The sequence below is a fragment of the Amphiprion ocellaris genome, chromosome 13 (genome assembly GCF_022539595.1).
Source record: "Amphiprion ocellaris isolate individual 3 ecotype Okinawa chromosome 13, ASM2253959v1, whole genome shotgun sequence".
In the NCBI taxonomy this organism is placed as follows: domain Eukaryota; kingdom Metazoa; phylum Chordata; class Actinopteri; family Pomacentridae; genus Amphiprion; species Amphiprion ocellaris.
Window position 1 is genome coordinate 4,173,912 of NC_072778.1, and position 16,336 is coordinate 4,190,247.

Consider the following 16,336-nt stretch of genomic DNA (forward strand, 5'->3'; position numbering starts at 1 on the left):
TATTATCAGACATCCCTAGTGTTGAGTGTTGGTATAAAGAGATAAAGCAGGATTTTACCGTATATTTTTTTAACTCTTTATCACTTCCATAAAATGCACAACTGAGGCATATTAAATGTAAGTGAATGAATCACATTTTTGTCTGTTTTCTGATGCCCCCCCCCCGCCCCCCCACAAAAAATCTGAATTCTTGCAAGTGCAGCTGGAGTTGAATAATATATATTTAAATGCACCGAAGTAAAGTTGTTTTTTTCAGAAATAAAGCAGCATTTAGTTATTTTCTTTGCAAACATGTGCCTGCAGATGTCTATAGTTGCAACTTGTCTGCTGGTAAACACAATTAAACACAATTGGTCCATGGTATGAAGCATTACCCATTCAAAGTTTAAATTTTATATCAATACCACATAATTACTACTACTTTTTTACAGGGATGTTTTTCTAAGTGCTTGTTTTGGCATTTTCCAGAGAGGAGACTCATTTGTGCATATAAGGGTAAAGTGTTATGGCATAAAAGCAGGTTATAAAAAAAAGTTACACACAGCAGCCTTGCATTTTTTTTTTTTACACCTTTTACAGGTTGTTAGCAATTCACCAACCATTACTGCTCAGACACTTTTTGCCTTTTGCACACAGATGCAGACAACAATACAGCAGGAGGTTTTCTCGCCCTCTTTGTTGTCGCTTTGAGCCCACTGAAGCAGCATTACCTCATGTTTAAGAGTTTCTTTGGCGATATAACACGCCAGACAGCAGCTCAATTAGCTGTAACTGGCTGGTCTTTAAATAAAGTAACAGGGACAAACACTGTCTTTCAGCACATCCTCTTGTCGGCTATAATAGGTTGTGGACACAACACGGAAGCTCTTATTGGTTTAAGTGAGGTGTCAAACCGACAGGGCAGACTGCAGAAATCCAGATGTCAGAAATATTTACACGTGATCTGGAGTTATGAGGGAGAATATATGGAAGATTGGAGAAAGACTAAATACCAACGGACAACAGCACACTGCAAAGTAAATCAAGAGTTATATTTCACTGCTTAATGAAATGCACGATTGCAAGAAATCCAATTTTCTGATTTAGATAAACTACACTATTTTGATAGATTGGTTCACATAATAATGTTGGTGATTGCATCAACTTAACATTATGTGTAATCTAAACTCAAATGTCTGTTTTAAGATGATTTAAACTGAACTCAAATTGAGGTAAGTTAATTAAATCGACTTGATAACTTAATTTTTCTTCACCTTGGGTTCAAGATTCCAGGTCTCCTCCTCTATGTTTTACATGTCTGGATAATTAGGTAAATAAATATGAGTTTTTGTAGTTTTTTGGTTGAACAAAAGTCCATGAGAAGTTGCCAGAACTCATGCATGCTGCTGTGTTTATTTTGTGCTATTTCTTAGAGTGCAGTCCAGGCCTGGCAAAGAAACTCTGCCATGAAAAAGGTTCCCCTTCTAAAACATAACTCAAGTTTTTCATGGTCATCCATCCAAAAGAAATCAGCATAAACAGAGGACATCTTACTGAAAAGTACCTCCTTTATTAGTAAAACATGAAACAAGCCTCATTCTCAACCTCACCTAAATTACACAGTAAACAAAGTCTGCCCTTCTCTGGAGAAAGCATTAAACCTTCCAGCCTCTAAAGCTAATGGTAATGAGCCTCAGTGTGCACACAGAGACGTCTGTCTTTTGCTTAAATTATACTTCATATTAGGTTGCAAACTGCATCTGTCCTTTAAAAGACAATAAGTTCATATTCTTGGTTTATACCAAATATCAACAGACCATTTTTATCTAAACCTAAGGAACATGTAACTCCTCATCTCCTGAGTATCACAGAATAACCTATTATGAAAAATAAATGATGAATTGTTCAAATGAAATAAAGATTTTAGCTCATTTGCCCAGGGGGGACAATTGGAGATGTTAAATATCTGCTTTGTGATTCTCTGATTGGACATCTTCATTAATCTATTACAGAGGCAAAGCATTTGGCATTTATGTCTGATGTTTGGAGGTTCCCATCCCGTATCTCCAGTAAGTAACTATATGTTTTGAACTAAATATTTTATTGGTTTGAATTGTCTGGACCTGTGCAATACAACAAGATGGGGATGCTGCTGATCTTGAATCAGTATGAGGCCTCATAGATGAACTTGTTAGTGGTTTAACAGAAGATATCTCATCTTTTCAACTTTATGTTGCATGAATGCCCACAATCATGCAGCACCTTTTAACTTACTTGTATACCATTCAGCGGTCAAATGAAACGTGAATATGCTTTTAAAAACTTGAAACTGTCAAGTTGTCACATCTAAATTTCATGTCTTCAGCAGCCCATCAACATTAAAGGCAGGGTTATGCTGAAAGTAAACTCGCCTGTCATCATTTGAAGGCAAAAGTTCTTATAGCTGAGATGTAATCTTGTTAAAAAATGCCGACAAAGACGAGCGTTTTCAGGTGATCTTTCATTTAAAGCATGTTTAGTGTCACATAAACCAACTGTACAGTGACGTGGGTGTAATAATTCTCAAAACTGTCAAAAATTTATCCAAAGCACTTCGCAAAAACCACTTATGTCAAATACTGTACTGGGAAGCTAATGCTGCTTCTTTAGCTCTTTCCCTTCCATTTGCCCTCTTTAATTGTGAAGGATACAACAGAGGCCTGTTTTATTATGTGGGGATTCAATCCTTTCTGACAACATGGTGCATGAAAGAGAGTAAATGTCTCAGTCAGAGGGGATGGGATGTTCATCTCTCGTAGCTGCAATAGCTCATTAATCTCAAACATCAATAGGAAACCTCACAGACAGCAGGTCTCAATTCATAAATGCATGCCGCAGTGGGATATCTACATCGTCTGGTGATGTGTCTGACTCCTAGTTTATAGTGCGTGCTTATAAATCGAATTTCACATTGATCCCACTGTCAAAGATGTGAACCTACAGAACACTGAAAGCAGGGTTCACGCAATTTTAGCACTCATATAGATGATATATTGGATATTTTTCTTCAATAAATAAATTACCAAGTATAATATTGTTTGTCTATTTGTTTATTCGGGTTCTCTCTATCTACTTTTAGGCACTGTGTGAAAGTCTGATGATGCACATGAATGCAGAAATATAGAAAATTCTGCAGGGTTCGCACACTTTAAAGCGTCACTGTAATGACATATAGGATATATTTCATCGCTTTTTGCATCTATAAACATCTATCTACTTGCACACCACCCAGGCAGTATTTTAATACAATTTTGCACAATCCATTGCATTGCATGGCTTGTTCTTAGTGTCTCTGTCTTTTTTTTTTTGTTTTTCTACTGTGCCTTGCATGTTTGGGTCTTAGAGAAACAGCATTTCAATCCCATCTATGTCCTGTACAAATGGCAGAATCGACAATAAAGTCGACTTTGATGTTTGATATATGTCAAAAGTGCAACCTAGAATAATCTGAAGGGGTACAAATTAAGATTTATACTTCAGCACACGTTTTCCGAACAAATACAGCTACATGCAGAACTAAATTTGAAGCTAAGCGTTCCCTGTTTGTAGTCTGTAGACCATCTGGTATGTAACTAGTCATGTACTGGACTTGCTCATATATTTGAGAAAATATCACCCAGATGCGAACATCAATGGTACAAGAAAAACGAGAGTACAGTGCAAACCCTGCTCATCATGGCATTTAAGCAGCTTTTACAGCCATGAACATGCAACCGTGCTAAACACATGCTGAAAGTAATCAAGTCCTGTTACCAGCCTTCACAGCTCAGCCAGCAAGTCACAGCAGCCATTTATAGACAATCACAAGCTACAGTTGTCCACAATGTACACAAAGCATCTGCTGATGAGTGGACATCCAGGCCATTTAAAAAAAAAAAAAAAAAAAAATGGCAACAGCGACTGTGAGCTTTTACTTTCACAAATGAAGTTAAGGGACTTCTGGGCCGCTGTGATATGACAACTCCACCTATGATGAGGTGGTACTCAATTGTAATGGAAGACGAGCTAAACCGAGTCGAGTCGAGTAGGTGCTAGTGGAAAAGCGCCATCAGGGTGAAGACAGGGGACACCCTAGACAGGTAACTAGTCTGTCACAGGGCTATACAGATAAACAATCACACTCACATTCACACCTATAGACAATTTATAATCACCAATTAACCTCAGCATGGTTTTTGGACTGTGGCAGGAAGCCGGAGAAACCGGTGAGAACCCACGCATGTACAGGGGGAACATGCAGAAAGATCCCAGGCCGGGACGCAAACCAGGGATCTTCTAGCTGCGAGGTGACAGTGCTAACCACCAAGCCACTTTGCAGCTCAAAAATGGAAAAAAAAAAGCAATTGAATGTTTTGCATTTCTTTTTTTCACTGTTTTGAAAACAGACCAAACCGTGTCCCCGTGTTACCTACTGAACCATGAACTTCTTGTACTGCTACACGCCCATAAATCAGTAAAGGCAGATAATGGTTAGCTGCAGCTGTAGCTTGTTGAGCCACTATCATTTCTCTAAACATGATCCACTTATTCGTCAGCATTAACCACACAGCGTACTTCACTCAGAGTGAAGGTAGTCATCCATTTCCTCTGCGATGACTCCGCTGCACCACAGACAAGTTGAATCATGGATCCATATACCTGCCAGTCTGGCTTTGAAAACCCAGGGGCATTTTATACCAGGAGGGCAGGGCATGTGGTTTGTTCATAAAGAGCACACAGCCGGGCTGGTGGCGTACGTGTAATTATCTCCATATGTTTGTACAAAGGTCCCTCACCAGTAAACTGTGGTAGAACACTAAGTGGTCTTATGAGGGACTGAAAAGATTCCAGGGTTTTTCCTTTTGTCGCTGAAAACTATACGACATTATTCCTCCTTCTGCTCCTTCTGTGATTTTATTCATCCCCATCAACCTGTTTCCTGCTTTTTGTCAAGCGATTACACCCCCATTCTTTGGAAAGAAAAGGAGAGAACAGAGCGCTGCTGGGATTCAGGTGAAATGTAATATCTCTGTAATCACATCAAGGTGCTGTTCTGGATGTGGGAGTTTCAAAGGAAGCTCAGAAAAACAGGAGGTACATTTCCATACATTTAAAACACTATTTTACTTGTGAAAATGATCCGTCTCTACTATATATATCAACCTACAAAACATATTATACATTTTTTCCTCTGTTTACCTCACTTGCACCAATGCATTATGGAAAATTAAAGTAATTATACAGCGCAAGTCTCTTTTCATTTAGTTTTAAGCTTATTTATAACCAGTATATAAACACTTTAACACACTACAGAGTAGTTTTAGGTGTTTATAAAACTAAAAATGATAAGACAATATAGATGCTTTTGTAATTTAATATGCCTTCAGGTCTGCAAAATAGAACTCTATCATTTACTATGTTTGTATTAGAGCTGAAACAATTAACTGATTAGATGTGAACCAACTATTTTCATAATGGATGAATTGCTTTGAGTAATTTTCTTTTCTCCTCTGTGACAAACTGATTATCTTTGGGAAAAAAACAAGACATTTGATATTTTGGGGAAACACTCGTAAACTTCATAAGAAATATTTTTAATTATGCAAACAAACAAAGCATCATATTTACACCCAAACACCTTATTAGCTGCATCTCAGAAGTTAAATGAGCTTTTCTTTCGCGAACACCTCCCCGAGAATGAAAAAAACACCAGCAACTGCCTCCATTTTCTGTATAATTAGAGCAAAATGACATGTTTTAGTTGTGGGAAACCTCAGTGGAGCCTATAAAATAATGAAAATAAACAGTAGGAAGAGAAAAACTGCAAACCCATACCTAACAAATGGTGCAGATTGGGCTATTCAAGAAATAAGACACATTTCCAACCAGCGTTCAATCATTATGAAACAGGACAACCATTAAAACTCCATATACTAATACCAAATGCAACTAAATAAATAACACTAAATGTGATTTCAGTGGTAAAAATCATCATTAATTAGCTTTTTGTGAATCAGTTACTGAAGCTCAAATGATATAAATGATACATTACTGCTTTAAAAAGGCCCTATGGCTGCTGACAGGCTGTTAACAAAGCAGTAGGTCTTTCCATTCTGACTGCAAATATCAAAAAAGGGTTTAGAGTTAAGTGGTATTCTTTATATGTTTCCATCCAACTTACTTTCAGACTTATTTGCATAATTGCCAAGTTCAATTTCCTTCGCAGCCATTAAAAAAAAAAAACACCACCACCGTCTTTACACTGGTACAATCTAACACAGTAATGAGTCCGTGTTGTAGTATTATGCTGTGATGGATGGGGAGGCTTCACCAGGTGTCACTCTATTAAGCGCTCACCTTTGTATTAGGGTGAAAAAAAAAGAAACACCCCAAATCTGCTGACTACAAAGCCATGTTTTTCCTAACTCTCCTTTAAGATTCACAGAGCGAAATAACTCCGAAATGTCAAGTTTGACAATTAAGCGCCAAAACAAGGTGCTAGAGCAGCTGGTCTCCTTCAGATATAAGGTTGTTTCAAAAGACACAAGCGAAGTCTTTAGCATTTCAAGTCCGGTTAAAGTTTTTCACCGCCGGGAAAGTGTTTTGTAGAAGTGACGAACGATCAAAGGGCCACAGCTTAATGTGCAAAACTGGTAAAGCAGCACATGAAGACATTTCCTGGACACAGGTAAGAATAGATAAGTAAATATTAAAGCTTTTCTCACTTCAATATTACGTCCAGTTTGAATGAAGGCACCTGTAGATGAGTATAAACCTGTCAGAGGGAGAAAAAACTAAGTTTAGGCAGGTTTGTCCTCCTTTGCCTCCTTCAGAATAACACACTACAATCATTACTAATCCCTATATCGCTGCAAGGCTGCAAATTGTTGGCAGCTATTAGAATTTCCCGCTGTCCTTAGAACATCTTGCATTATCGTCTGCACAGTGTGAAGCCAGATATCATGGTATCATTTGTTTCCTTCACATATCCCTTATGGAAATCCATTTGATAGTATAAAATGCCAAACAGTGACGGCATGCAGATACACTTCCCGCATTTAGATGATGCTTCGTGCATGAAATACATACATTTTTCTATATGCCGCTTGCCTCACATACACCTTATTGATCTGTGTTGGAGCAAACAGCAAACTATGTACATGTTAATGCGACTTTGAGCCTCTTAAACCACCTCGGCACTGCTATTGACACCGCAGATATAAAGATCTACATTCTTTTGCAACTCCAAAGGCCAAAACTCTCATTTCAAATGTATTTGTGTATCGATTTTGGATGAGTGTTTCAGGGAGAGTTTAAGTTGCACTGCACACATGTATTCAGAAACACCTTCTGAAGTTTGGATTCTGGAACTTCTGGAACTTTCACAGCTTGTATTTCCAGCATTTTTTCCATCAAATGTAGGAAACTATAAGGGTCGATATATAATTGAGGGACTTTTGAAGTCCATGGGATATATCTTGCATACATTTTTAATAAAAGTAAAAAAAGAATAATGTTTTTGTGTTCATTATGATCATGTTGTTACAGATTCCATAATTATTTATTATGGAAACAATCATTTATTAATAAAAAATGACTGGATATCACTAAAATGTCAACTAAATAACTGTCTGAATTTAATAACAACCACTTTCTAATCAGCTGAACAATAATAAAAAGAGATTTTTCAGAAATAGTTCTGACTGTGTTCTGTTTATTAAGTTGAGATTATCATGACAAATATTTCTTTTTTGGTAATATAGAAAGTTTTATATGGAAAATAACAAATTGTATCTGTGTCCCAGAAATCACTTTCCACTAAGTTCCCCATTACAAAAACACCTCTCGAGGAAGTGTGTTAATTCCAGATGACATGACCTGCTCCACATGATGTCATTTCCTCCTGAAGAAAAGACTGGCCAGACTCCAAGGCTTTCTGAATTATTTAATGTGAAGTAGTGTCAACAGGTTTACTACAATATCTTTATAAATAACTTTCAATTTCAATTTTACTCAGTTGCATATATAATATTTAGAAGAATCTTCCTCTAAAAATGCCATGTGGTGGTTGGTTGTGTTTGGTTATAGTTGATTTTAGGCCTGAAAACAGCAAAAATGTCAACTATGACACTTGTCAACTATGTTATAAAAAGTCCCACAATTATATATTGACCCATAAGCTTTTAGCATCTTATTACAGAGGTACATGAGACAGTTTTAGATACTGCAAAAACATAGATGAGTACATGCAGGGCAAATGCTCCTTTTAAAACTATAGCCCTGTATCTCAAAAATGCTGTTTCTGCACAACTGAACTCTTTTCTCAGACACATTTAGAGAGAAATGTATATTCTGATGGATTACATTTGTTAGTTGTGCATATTTTTGCCATTTGATTCTCATGTTTTACTGTTGCTGCCTCTGGAATAAGATATTAGATGGGTCTGAACTTTCAAACATCTTGCTAAAGGGTTGTATTTTAAACCAAACCGTGATTTTTTTTTTTCTCATCCAACTATATTTTGCTTGTACTCTATATTGTTCCTTGTGCTATGTTGTGTGTTTATATGTCACATCATGGTACTGCAGACACAATACTTCTGTGTACTTTCCTTACAGCTGAGATGACAAGACGCACAAACTTGATTATGACTGCTGCACTGTTTGTCTGTAATGCAATTTTAGCATTTAAAACTTCACCAAATCATATAAAATGCAGACGTCGAGTGAGAAACAGTCTGACTGATGATTCCACTCTACACCTTTGTTCCAAACTGCAGCTAGAAAACAGACCGGCCAACCAACACACAACGCTTCACAGAACCTCCAGCAAATCCACACTGCACTTTGAATAACAGCATTTCCAGGCTACTAACGTGGCAAACACATGCCTAACACATTTACCTAGTGATGCTAGGCCACTTCATCCTCACAAACACCTTCCTCTGTTCGGTCAGACAGCAGCTTTCATTCAGTTACATTTATATTGTACACTGTGTAATATTGTAAAAGCCAGAAAACACCAACGCTCCACCTTGTTTCTATTGATTCAGAAGAAAATTGAAAAGCACTTCTGAACTGAATTACAACACCAAAAGCTGATTGAATTTGTAAGATTCCCACTCCCTAGATATAATAATATCTAGTTTTTATTTAGTTTTTGTATGTTGCACTGCATCCATGTGGCTAAAACAATTCAAATCCAGTGAGAGAGGTGATGTGTTTATCCTAGTAGATTATTATATGTACACTGTGGTTCAAAAGTTTGGGGTCACCCAGACAGTTTCATGTTTTCCATGAAAACTCACACTTTTATTCATGTGTTGACATAATTGCACAAAGGTTTTCTAATCATCAATGAGCCTTTCAACACCATTAGCTAACACAATGTAGCATTAGAACACAGGAGTGATGGTTGCTGGAAATGTTCCTCTGTACCCTATGTAGATATTCCATTAAAAATCTGCTGTTTCCAGCTAGAATAGTCATTTACCACATTAACAATATCTAGACTGTCAATATAATTATTTTTTTTAATTACAGAAAATAACTAAAATCAGAGAAAAAAAAGTAATTTGCAAATTAAAAACATCACAAAACTGTACATAATAATCACATCGACATTTTATCATAAAATGACACTGTTTTCACTCTGTATTTAAATCAGATAAGTTTTTTTTTTTTTTTAACACTGTTTTTTGAATAACTTCTGGTTGTTTCTTACCAGTCCGATGGCGAGTTTTTTTGCAACGAAATTTCATTCAAATGTGCACCAGCTAGCGTATGTTCTGCTTGACAATAAAAGTGGCTATTCTGTTCTGTTCTATTCTATTCTATTCTATTCTATTCTAGATATTTACTTCCATTTTAATGTTTTGGTTTTTTTTTTTACAGTTTTTAAACGCTACAGGTTTTTTAATTCATATTTTTCTGCACCCTTGCTGCCACATTTATGCAGTTTTTTTCACAACATGTTTTTTGAAATTTAAATTTTACAATTTTTTATAGTGTATAAAACACTAGGAAACCTCATGCTGATGTCTAGGGGTTTTTGCCAAACAATAGGAGGAATGAACAATGTGGCCTCGTGTGGCAAGCCTAATAATTAAATCAAAATCAGGCATTGGGGGATCTAGTGGTCTGGGGTGGGACTGAATGAGCCTAGAAGAGCCTCCATCATTCCCCACTCCTCGCTCTGACTTGTTCATATTTATGGAAACTGCCTTCTAGCTGGCGGCTACACTCTCACTTTATTACTTTTTTCTGACATGACTGTTATCAGTGCTTCACGACTCTGACCCTTGACCGCTTTACAACCAGCTTCACTGAAAATCATCGTTCTGTTCTCATACATGCAGCAGTGTTGGACTACATTAGTAAAAGTACCCATTTTCATACAAACGTGTGAAGTACAGCTTGATTTTCTATATTTTTTTTACATATAATCTGCATAATTTCACCTCCTGTGAGCACTCCTTATATGCAAGTTTTGTGTAATCCAATCCATTTCTGAAAATCAAAGTTTGCTCAAATTTCATTTTGCATAAAAGCAAAGTTAAACCGATGCAACTTATATCAGCTAATGCCTTTGGTCAAGTGCAACTTAAGACCCGACCGCATGGATTACAATGCTAACCCCTGTCTGACCAGGTTGTAGGGGTTGAGAAAGGCACAGCCTCCGACCTAACCTCCCTTACAACCACAGCATTAAGCAGAGGCCTAAAACCAGAGCTGTTACATTATATTGGGATGCGTTAACAGCCTGTGTTGCTCTAGTCCCAAAGTACTTAACCCTGTCAGTACAGCAGAGCACTCTGACCAAACCCTGGGAACTCAGACGGCCTGATTCTATCTTAAATAAACGCAAAAAGAAACCTGAGACAAACATAAACTGGAACACATGCGCGTATCACTGCATAATTCAAACTTTTGGGTTTGAAGTTGACTTATTCTTCCTGTCAGCGAGTTCTAAATGGTCCTCATTGCTGACGTTACTTGGGATATTTGTTTCAGGACCAATTTTTAGTCATCAAGGACCAGACCAATGATCTTTCGACCCCTAGTGTTTAGTTTCATCACAAACTCCACATTAGTTACTAACTCTACATTTTGGGGTAAAATCCATATAATCTTCAATCATATAACTGCATTCTGTGATATCAAGATGTATTGTGATATTCACAATACTGGAGGTAACTGGAACAAAGAGTCCTAAGAAAAGAAGGTTTGTACAGGTGGTTCTTGCCTCATGAGGTTGGGTTTGCACTAAAACAGTCTGGAAAACAGCTTTTAGATACCAAGACAAAAACTGCAAAGACATGTTTGATGCATATATGCATACATAAATGCATACAGTATCACTTTTACTGTATTCCATATAACACCGGCATGCAAAGTTTGGTCTACTTAACACAATACTGTATTTTTGCACAAGAAAACACTATATTTTGAAGCATCACCCCTAAGATGAAAGATGCTAGAGATCAAAAATGATAAAAATTTTAATTAGCCTTTCTCTAATGGGTTTTTTGTTTTGTTTTGTTTTTAAGTAGCTTCTCTCTGCACCACACCCAATATCTTTTATGTGTCGCTGTTAAACTTTGACTCTGGATAATTCTTCATGCTCTCCTCAACAATCACAGCTTTTACTGTCGCAGCATCTGTGAAAGTTGTGGCGGAGCACCACCAGAGCTAGTCATAAAATATCTGAGGTCATGGAAATGTTCAGGGAAAGACATTTAAAGTCAATGTGGGAAACAGAGTGACAGTAAATCGCATTTATTTAACCCCTTTATATTCATTCTGGGTGATCAAAGTGGAGTATTTAGCAAAGCCTGAGCATCTGTTCCACAGTGACGCTGCTGTAATACTCTTTACAGCGCGAGTTTCTCTCTGTGAGAAGCTGCAGTCTACCGCTTTAGCTGTATTTGTCCGAGCCTCTGCTCTCAGAGCTGCTGTTTGCAGGGTTACATCGTGTCATGTGAAGGGTGTAAGGTTGAGCAGAGGGGTCAGGGGTGTCCTTTTAAGTTAAACGGCCCCTTGGTACACACACATACTCCCACAGGGCGACTCTGGTCTCACAGCAAATAACTACATGATAACCTAAATTACATGGACGGTCATAAATGTCTCTGTTAGCAGCCTGTCAGTCATTCAGGTGGTTCATTCAGACTCGCTGTGCAAGATGGGCAGGACTGGACGGGATAGATAAGTGTGTGTGTGTTTATAACGTGGTGCATTCAATGAAATTTTGCACTAATATCACACTATTTCTGGTGTTTAATTTCATCACTTCTGTCAGTAATTCAGTGCTGCTCACACTCAGCCAGCAAGACGTTCAGTCCGTCAGATCAAGAGGCCAGCAGGCCGGCGTAATTGCTGGAGGGGAGCATTCATCTCTCCTTTATCGCAGGCAGTTCCATCCAACCCTCCAGCTAAATCTAGACTTTATCTCAGTGACTCCGAACAGCCATGTTATCAGCGATGCCGTTAATGAGGCTCAACTTTTGCCAAATTACCCATCAGATAATTCAAAAAGCTCTCAGTCCAGAATGAATGGTTTGCACGTGCTACACTGCAAAGCTGCAGCATTTCTGTGGAAAATCCTCCAAAAAACCTTTGCTGATGGGAAAACCAAACTGACTTAATCCTGCTATAATAAATTAGACTGCCTCATCAGAGGTACAGCATCATAAAAAAACAATTAGTTGCCTAAATGCCTTCAAATTATGCAGTAATACCTAAATGCAATGTAGCCTTTGGCAACTTTCAGGTCAAATGAGATTCCCAAGAAAGAGCGAGCCGTTTTCTTTTTCATACCGTTTACATAATAATAACCGATGTGTCACTTTCCATTAAGGAGAGCCAGCTTTGGAAGAAATGAACTGGTCAGTGCTTAAAGGTGATCACAAGGTCCATCCATCATAAACGCCATCACTGATTGCATACTACATGAAGACAGAACCCGCAGGCGAGTGACAGCTTCAGGGAAAAGCCGGCTCCTAAAATGAGAGCCATTTGAAAAGCAACAAATGCTCATCTTGCTCCTTTCACTGCATTGCAACAGATCACTGCTGCAAGAACACACGATTGAGAAATTTAATTCCTCGCAATGTAAATCAGCCGTAGGACAAAAAACAAGACAAGGGAGGGAATCTCTGACCAAACCTTCAAATATCAAGAGCTCGGCTGCATGCGTTGACATGTGCCGCCACCCCTCCTCCTTTGCAAATGCTCTGAGCTAAAACTGTCAGTTTTAAGGGTTGAATTCGTCACAAAACTTGATTATTTTCTGGCATTTGTCAGATTTAAGTGTTGCAATAAATTTACCTTTTCTTCTGAAGCACTTCTAGTCTGTTTATACATCTGTCTGGGTAGTGTTTAGTAATGCTAGAAGAGTAAATAGTGGTGTTGTTCTCCACAATAAACAGCAGAGTGAAGTGGAGTGAAGCAGCATGCACATGAGCAACAGGGAAAACTTACCTGAGGCCCAGTTAGGTGACTCTTCCAGGAATATCTCAGTTTTTTTTGTTGCCTCTCCTCACGCTTCAGGAACTTTAAAAATCCTTTGACAGGACCGCGACAACCAGCGTACTCCCATGGCGGTTTGGTGTAAAATCCATGAGGGGGAAAAAGCAAAGATAAGATTAAAAAAAACACACATGCGGAGTTGTAGGAGAGTCTCTGCTGCCGCTAACTTCAACTTCAGTCTTCAAAAGGCCGTGCACCAAAGTGCTGCTGAGACACCTCAACACTCCCTCAGGAGTCCCATCTCCACCCACTTCTTACACCGTCCCTCCTCTCTTTCACTCTGACACACTCTCAGACACACACAGACACACACCTACCTCCATGTGTCCAGATTGTGAGCTGCCTCCCCCGTTTGTTGCCTGTGGGCTCAGGCCTTTGGGTCTTGGCCAGGACTAGGGTGTGTGCATATGTATGTATGTATGTGTGTGTGTGTGTGTGTGTGTGTGTGTGTGTGTGTGTGGGGGGGGGGGGGGGGGGGGGGGGGGGGGGGGGGGGGGGTGGGGGGGTGGGGGGGTGGGGGGGGGGGTGTAGGTGTGTGTGTGCGCATGTGGTTGATACTGTACAACCGCTCTCATTTAGTCTGAAACAATCCTCAACTTTTACCTGAGTACAAATGATCTGCTGAAAGGTTTTGCAAGTACAAAAAACACTATAAGACAGGGGTGTCAAACATGCGGCCCATGGGCCAAAACCGGCCCTCCAGAGGGTCCAATTCGGCCCGTGGGACAAGTGTAAAAATTACAGAGAAGACATTAACTGCAAATTGTAAATTAGTAAAACTATAAATTTAAAATAATTTCTTGACCTTGAGAAGTTGTTTTGATCATAAAAAACCATATTGCCCATGGTTCTTATATTAATATTTTGTCTTGTTTTTTTTGTCTGACATTTTGCATCTCATTTTTGCAATATTTTGTCCTGTTTTTGTTGTATTTTGTCCTTTTTTATCTGATTTTTGTCATGGCCCCCTCCCTGGTCCCTGCATCAACCCCCACATCTCACTTCCTCCCTCCTTTTCTTCATTCTCCGCTCCACTCCTTTCAGTTCTTCCTCTCAGCCTCCTCTGGTCTTGCTCTTTCTCCACTGTGCTGCTCTCTGCAGCAGCTGTCCTCAGTACTAATCAGTCATCAGCAGAACTCCGGGCGACTGCGGCTCAGCACACCTGTTCCCCATCCTCTGCAATAAAAGCCGGTTCCACACTCCACACCCTGCCAGAGTTGACTCATGCACATTTCAGCTCATAGTTCTCCTGCTTTGCCTGACCTGTGTTCTTCTGTGCCTGTAGTTTCCGCTGGCCGTGCTGCCTGGTCATCCCTGCCTGCCTCTGCCCTGCCTCTCACTCCCTGGAGGATCGGTTCCCTCCTCGACCACCACAGCCTCTCTCTGCTGCTTGCCAGATCCAGCGGTGCACCTCTGGACCGCTGGTCTCCAGGAGCCTGCCTGCCCCCCGCCCAGCCCTTTAGTGAGTTTAGTTAGCTTCTCTTCCTACCCCCGCTTAGTTCATCTTTTGGCTTTAGTTACTCGGTTATTTAGCCCTTACTTGGTTATTCCTGCCCTGCTCAGTTTCCCCGTTATTTAATACAATTTGTGTTAATAAAATCTTGTTTAACCTGATCCAGCTGTGTCTGCGTGTTCTCTACTTGGGTTCGCCTCAGCCCGTGACAGTTTTGATCATAAAGTACAATACTATATCATTGCGTTCCAGATAGCTGTCACTAAATGTTTTGTCTTTGTAGAAACACTGTGATTGTAAGTTGTAATGTGTGAATGATAAACTGAGGCATAATGTTGTTGAAATTGAACTTATTTCAGGATGTTCATGACGTTTTGTAAAAAGATAATTCCTTATATGTGAAAATTTTTAAAACGTACCATTCTGCACGAAAAAAAAAGGAAAAATTGGGAGTTATTTATAGGTTATTATGCGGTGATTTTACTGGTCCGCCCACTGGTCCACCCTACCCATTTCCACCCTTAAACTAAGTCTTCACACGAAAGGTTAATGATTTTCACTGTGAGGACTTGCTTCTTATGAGGTCATCTGTTGGCATAATGCATGCTCTCGCTCTTTAATCTAACTTAATTCTAGCTTTTACTGCTCAAACCAAGCATGAACCTCTACACCAAGGGAAGAGAATGAGGGCCAAACAAAATGTCATCACTCTCTCAGCAATAATTGCCAAGCAAACTTTTGAAACGTGCGGCATTAGGTTTGCCTCTATTATCTGCATTGGAGTGAATATATTAGGCTGCATCGTGTCTCCAGAATGTGGTGCTACAGATGAAGTTTAGCAGAAGAAACGCGAAACGAAAACCAGCTATTTGTCAGCCGCTATAAAGTCTCGATGACGAAGAAACCGATAAACTTTTGGCTATCCATGAGGTAAACTGAAGAGAAATTTTCAGGAAGTCTTTAAATCAGAAAAGTCGTAATTAATATTTCATGTCAGCTGTTGTGAAATAAAGACGATGAAAGAAGAGGAAACAGACGATTAGTAATGTGAGATAGGTGCTCCCATCTCCCATAATGTTCAACCTAAAGTCAAAAACCACCCCAAGCAAGCATGAAAACTTTTAGTGAAATTCTGTCATTTCCTTTACCTTTTTCAAATGCAATACTTCAAAATGAACAGAAAAATATGTCATGATAACCCGTGGTCTGTGACCTGGACGGAGCTGACAAGGCAAGAGCAGAGAAACGGCAACGAAAAAACACTTAAAGGGTTACTTCAACCAAGCTACAGATAACTACAGATAACTTCATATCTGTGTAGATCTCAGTCATCCAGGTCATCATTATCTAAAGTCC

At 39.1% G+C, this 16,336-nt stretch overlaps 1 protein-coding gene across 2 annotated transcripts in view; it reads right to left on the reverse strand.

Annotated features, from left to right (window-relative positions):
• fat2 (FAT atypical cadherin 2) overlaps positions 1–13,783 on the reverse strand; it is a 141,257-nt gene extending 127,474 nt beyond the window's left edge. The window contains exon 1 of one of the 2 annotated variants that reach the window (XM_023287815.3): positions 13,480–13,780. The gene's annotated coding sequence lies outside the window, so the exon portion shown is untranslated. Of the gene's footprint in view, positions 1–13,479 lie in introns of both variants that reach the window. The other variant, XM_055016282.1, reaches the window with a different exon arrangement.
• Positions 13,784–16,336: the final 2,553 nt, after the last annotated feature.